This window comes from Myotis lucifugus, unplaced genomic scaffold (assembly GCF_000147115.1).
Source record: "Myotis lucifugus unplaced genomic scaffold, Myoluc2.0 scaffold_109, whole genome shotgun sequence".
NCBI classification, from domain to species: Eukaryota; Metazoa; Chordata; class Mammalia; order Chiroptera; family Vespertilionidae; genus Myotis; species Myotis lucifugus.
In genome coordinates, this window is record NW_005871157.1 from 2,383,349 (window position 1) to 2,389,348 (window position 6,000).

At 41.3% G+C, this 6,000-nt stretch overlaps 1 pseudogene; it reads left to right on the forward strand.

Moving 5' to 3' along the window:
- The first annotated feature begins 2,793 nt into the window (after positions 1-2,793).
- Positions 2,794-4,226, forward strand: LOC102424624 (annotated as a pseudogene).
- Positions 4,227-6,000: the final 1,774 nt, after the last annotated feature.

Here is a 6,000-nt window from a genome sequence, read left to right on the forward strand (position 1 = left end):
TCGTCTACTCACACTGGGTCGTTATTTTTATACTGTTACATTCTCTGTATCACGGGGGTTGACCGATCCTTATATTCATCACACTCTTCACAGTGGATGAATAAAGTAGTTGTTCATAAGGAAACAGGATCATTGCCAAAATATATCCTACTAAAACAACCAGTGATCTTTTGAAGCCTACTTTTCTGACTTTTGCAAGTGGGATATAAAACAGGTCATAACATCGCCTAGCACATAAGTAAAACTTTCAGTTGTATTTCATCAGAAATCTGTTCAGGTCTGCTTTTTATAAAAATAAAATAAACTTTTGCATACTCCCAATTGTAAACCTATTTTGCCCCACCCTGTACATAAACTATATCATTTATAATAAAGATAATACATATGTCATGTCTTTTGCAAAATATAAAATAAATCTAATTTCTAACTAAGATTGTGTGTCCCTTACCTGAATTCTGTGTGATAGGAAGGAAAGATTCTCTAACTTACACAATAAAAGTATAGGCATACAGGCTGTCTGACTCACAAAAGCTTGAGGTAAGTTGAGCCTGAGGTCTACTTAAAAGAGAAAAGCTAATTTAGTACTGTGCTGTCGTCAATGAGTGCTGATCAATTTTTTTTTTTAATTCAGCTTTTAGACCTGTGGATACTAAAAACATAGCTCTGGAATGTCTTTCTACTTACACTGGGAAGTGTGTGAAACTTGTGAATTCACTTTCAGTGTAATAATGATGCCGCTTTGTGAGGACTATTCTGGAGGAATTGTGCTGCTGCCTGGTCTTTCTAACACTTTTCGTATTTTACTACTTCCTCTGAAATAGGACTGCCAGACCCCTGATATCCTCTCAAATCTTAACCCCCCACAGCTGAGATATCTTCTGGAACTTCAGCTACGCCTGTGAGAGCCCTGCCAGCCCTCTCGTGCTTCTGCACTTCCTACGAGTCTCTATGCAGTCTCCACTTTCCATCCTTGGTTATAAGGGTTCTCTCCAGCTAGTCTTCAGGTGATTATTCAGGATGGTTTTTCTATATAGTTATAATTCCAGTTTGGTCCTGGGACGGAGAGTGTCAGTGTAGCTTCCACTTAATCGCCGCCATTTTGGAAAAAACTTATTTGAGACCTTGAACCACTTAATTTTCTTGATGTGGAAGCCTAGAAAAAGTGAAAGCTATTTCTAAAAGTTGAAGTAAAATTACATTTCAAGGGTCTGAATACACTTATCAAAAATCAGTTTACCTCAAGATGGCAATATATGCTAATCTTAGATCAGTAGTTGCTAATAAAAATTTATGTAGCATCTTTTCTGCATCTTAGCTTTTGTAGGACATCAAAATTGACCTTGGTTAATGAGGATTTACTTGAAAAACTTTGCTGGCTAGAAGGCTTTCTATAGAATACCTGGAAATAGGTGAGGATCATGGAACACGGTATCAGCAATCCAAATTGGCTGTTCCCCCAGATTGATCTTAATCTTATATTTTTCTATCTCCACCCCCCAAGTTCAGGAGACATAAGAGACAGAGCTTAGCCCTGGTCAGGTAGCTCAACTGGTTAGTGCACCATCCAGCTATGCCAAGGTTGCAGGTTCAATACCTGGTTAGGGCACACACAAGAATCAACCAATGAATGCATAAATAAGTAGAGCAACAAGTCCATGTTTCTCTCCCTCTCTCTCCCTAAAATCATTCCATAAATAGGGCTTGTCTTTAGCTACTAAAGTATGGAAAGTAATAGCAAAAGTTTTAGAATTAGACCTGATTTTGAATCCAGGTTCTACCACTTATTAACTATTTTTTAAAAATGTATTGATTTTAGAACAGCAGGGAGAGAGAAACATTGATTTGTTGTTCCACTTATTTCTGCATTCATTGGTTGACCCCTGTATGTACCCTGACTGGGAATCATACCTGCAACCTTTGTATATTGGGTCAACGCTCTAACTAACTGAGCCACCTGTCCAAGGCTCCATGTTTTCTTTCCTTTCTTTTTTAATATATTTGTATTGATTTCAGAGAGGAAGGGAGAGAGGGAAAGAGAAACATTAGTGATGAGAGAATCATTGATCAGCTGCCTCCTGTATGTCCCCTACTGGGGATCGAGCCTGCAACCCACGCATGTGCCCTGAATGGGAATTGAAGCATGACCTTCTGGTTCATAGGTCGGCGTTCAACCACTGAGCCATGCCAGCTGGGCTCCATGTTTTCTAAAAGGCCTAGAGAACATAGCAGGTACCCCCAACGCTAATTATTATTCTTACTATTTAAATCTTCACCGAGGATATTTTTTCCATTGATATTTTTGGAGAGAGTGGAAATGGGGGTGGGGGCAGAGAGAGAGAGAGTGAAACATTGGTGTCTGATTGGTTGCCTCCTGCACAGAAGCCCCACTGAACTGGTGATGGAGCCTGCAACTGAGGTATGTGCCCTTAACCGGGAATTGAATTCACAGGCCTTTGGTTTGCGGACAGATGCTCTAACCACTGATAAACCAGCCAGGGCTCTGCTGCTATTTTAAATCCAGCACCATATGCTCTGGCTCAGTTGGTTGGGCATTGTTCTGTGAACCAGAAAGGTTGCCAGTTCCATTCTGGGTCAGGGAACATGCCGGGGTTTTGGGCTCAATCCCCTGTAGGGCACATGCAGGAGGCAGCCCACTGAAGTTTCGTTCTCACATCAATGTTTTTCTCTCCCTCTACCTTCCTGTCTCTATAAAAATCAATTTTTTAAAAAATTTCAAAAATATTCAGTGCCATACAACTCTGCAGCATTTGCTGCCAGGACCCTTCTGCCAACAATTCTCCCACCATGGAGGACATGAACTGACTGTACAGCAACACAGAGGAGTTTGCTGAGGGATTCAAGATCAAGGCCAGCAAAAATCAGGGCAACAATAAAATGTTTATCAGAGGTTTGAGCTGTGGTACAAGCTAGAAAGATCTGACTATTTGTCTCAATTTGGGGTAAGTTTGAGACTGCACAGTGGAAACATCTAGTTACTGGAAGACCAAGAAGATTTGGATTTGTGCTTTTCAAAGATGCTGCTCATGTTGATAAAGTTTTGGAATTGAAAGAACACAAACTAGATGGCAACTGATAGACCCCCTTGCCAAAGGACCAATGTTTTAAAAGGGAAGAAACCCCCCATAAAAAGGTTTTGGGGGAAGGTTGAGCCCAAATACTTCTGGAGAACAAATTTAAGACTATTTTGGAGCCTTTGAAGAGATTGAAAAAGTTGAACTTCCCATGGATACAAACAAATGAAAGATGAGGATTTTGTTTTATCACATACAGAGATGATGAGCCAGTAAAGAAATTGTTAGAAAGCAGATATTATCAAACTGGTTCTGGGAAGTGTGAAATCAAAGTTGCACAACCAAAAGAAGTGCATAGGCAGGAACAGAAACAACCAAAAAGGAGGAAAAGTTGCTGCAGCTGGTGGGTGAAGTGGTACTAGGGCCATGGCCCAGGCCAACAGAGCCCTCATGGCAAGGCATCTCTGGGGGTGACAATCACCCCAACAATTACCAGCCATACTAAAGGAAGACATTGGAGAAAACAGGCAGAGAATGCTAGTAAACGTTTCTGTTGCTCTAAGATGATTATTTTGTAAGACTTTCTAGTGTAGAAGACACAAGTGTCTAACTGTATATAGCCACCAATCAGTTTTCTTTGTTTTTACTTTATCTTTTGCTATCTGTGTTATGACTCAATGTGGATTTGTGTTTATACAAATTTTATTTGTATGATTTCCTGTTAAACCCAAATGCTTCTTTATGTGAAAAAAAAAAAGATGGTAACTAAAATGGACTGAAGCAAATCAAATACAGTTGTTCCTCAGTATCTGTGTGGGCATTGGACCCATATAGTTGTTATACTGAATTGTTTAGGGAATAATGATAAGAAAAAAAGTCTGTACATGTTCAATACAGACAGTCATTGTAGGTCTAACTGCATAGCACACATCAACAATGTAGTTTTTTGTGTTTTTTTTTTTTTACATTTTCAATATATGGTTGCTTGGCTCTGCAGATGTGGAACCAAAGGATAGGGAGAGCTGACTATATGCTTAAATCCATGATTTTATAATAATATTTAAAATAACATCAATAACTTATTAACCACTTTTGGAAAGTGCTAGGGAACTCAACTTAATTTGAAAATTGGTAATTGAAACAAGCATTTGTGCTGCTTTGCTATGTGAACTGTACCTCAGGATAATCAAATAGTTGATGAGAAAAAGTTTCTTTTTATAGAAGTATTTCAACTCATAAATGAAAGAATGGTAAAAATAGAGTATTGTCAATTTGCAACCATGTGATATTGTGATTTATAAGAAATTTAGCGTGTCCCCCCAAAATGTGTATACACTTTGAATAATTATTAAATCTGAAAATAAACATAAAATGAGCTATGAGCTGTTAAGTGTGTATACATTTTTTTGTGACACCCTATATATATGATACTACAGGCCCAATGCATGAAATTCGTGCAAGAGTAGGCCTTCCTTCCCCCAGCCGCCGGCACCGGCTTCCCTCTGGCACCCGGGACTCGGGCTTCCCTCGAAAAGGGAGGCCCCACCCAGCCGCTGCAGACCGCTGGTCAGTGGCCTGGGCCTCCCTCTGTGGGGCAATCATGGGGTGATGGCCAGGCCCCTGACCAATTGCATCGCACCCGCCTTGGCTGGCCTGGTGCCAATAGGTGTCATAGTGTGGTCCAGATGGTTGACTGGATGGTCAGTCTGCTGTTTGGCTGTTTGGTCGATTTGCATATTATGCTTTTATTACATAGGATGGTCTTCATCCCTATTTCTGGCACACATAGTTTGTTTCTATGATTTGGCTAATTGTGAATAATGCTGTGATAAATATGGAGGTGTGGATATATTTTCAAGATAGTACTTTTTATTTCCTTCAGTTAAATACCCAGAAGTTGTATTGCTGGATCATAAGGTAGTTGTAATTTTTTTGAGAAACCTCCATACTGTTTTCCCTAATACAGTGATTCTTTTCACTGCAAAGCACAGTGAGTAGAGAAGCCATCAGAAGATTAGGATTTCAGGTGCATCTGAACTGTAAACCAGCTGCCCCTGCCCCAATACTTTAGGGAAAGGTACTTTCAAATAGATGAGAGAGAAGAGACTGGGTAGGTGAACTGCTTCAGGAACATGCCTGATGTGACTCATTGTCTCTATTACCACCACTGGAGTACTAGTCTAGTCTCCTGACTGGTCTCTCTTGGGTTCACATCCTTCCCCATTCATCAGAATAGTCTCAAAACAGCAGTCAGAGTCATCTTCCAAAAATATAAATCATATTTTATTCTTCTCCTTAAAACTTTCCAGTGTTTTTTTCCAGCTCACCTAGAATAAAATCTAAAAACTTTACCATGGCCTCATGCTACCTCTAATGACTCTGTCACTCCATTGTACCCCACTAGCTTTCTTGCTGTGCATCTAACATTCCATGCTCTCTCCAAGCTCAGGTCCTTTACATTGGTCTGCTCTCTGTGTCTGGAATTGTCCTTCTTTCAGATAACTGCATACTTTTCTTTTAATTTTTATTTATTTACTAGAGGCCTGGTGCATGAATTCGTGCACAGGTGGGGTCCGGCAAGCCTCCCTGATGGGGGCCGATTGGGCCGGGCCGGCAGCGGGGAGGGGCCGTGGGCAGTTGGCCAGCCTATACTGCCTCCAATCTGGGTGGGAGGGCTGATCAGGGGCCTTGCTGGCCAACAGGCCAACTGCCTGCAGCCCCTCCCCCAATCAGGGTGGGGGAGCCAGTCAGGGGTGTGGCCGGCTGGGGGGAGGGGCTGTCCCCCGACTGAGCTGGTTGGCCAGCCACAGTGCACACCATAGTGACCGATCATTCCGGTTGTTCTGATGTTCCAGTTGCTTGGCTTTTATATGTATAGATTTTTGAAAGAGAGGAAAGGAGAGAGAAATATCAATGAGGGGCGCGGCCAGAGTGTTTTGGACAGTTCAAGCCTTGGACTACTGAGAGG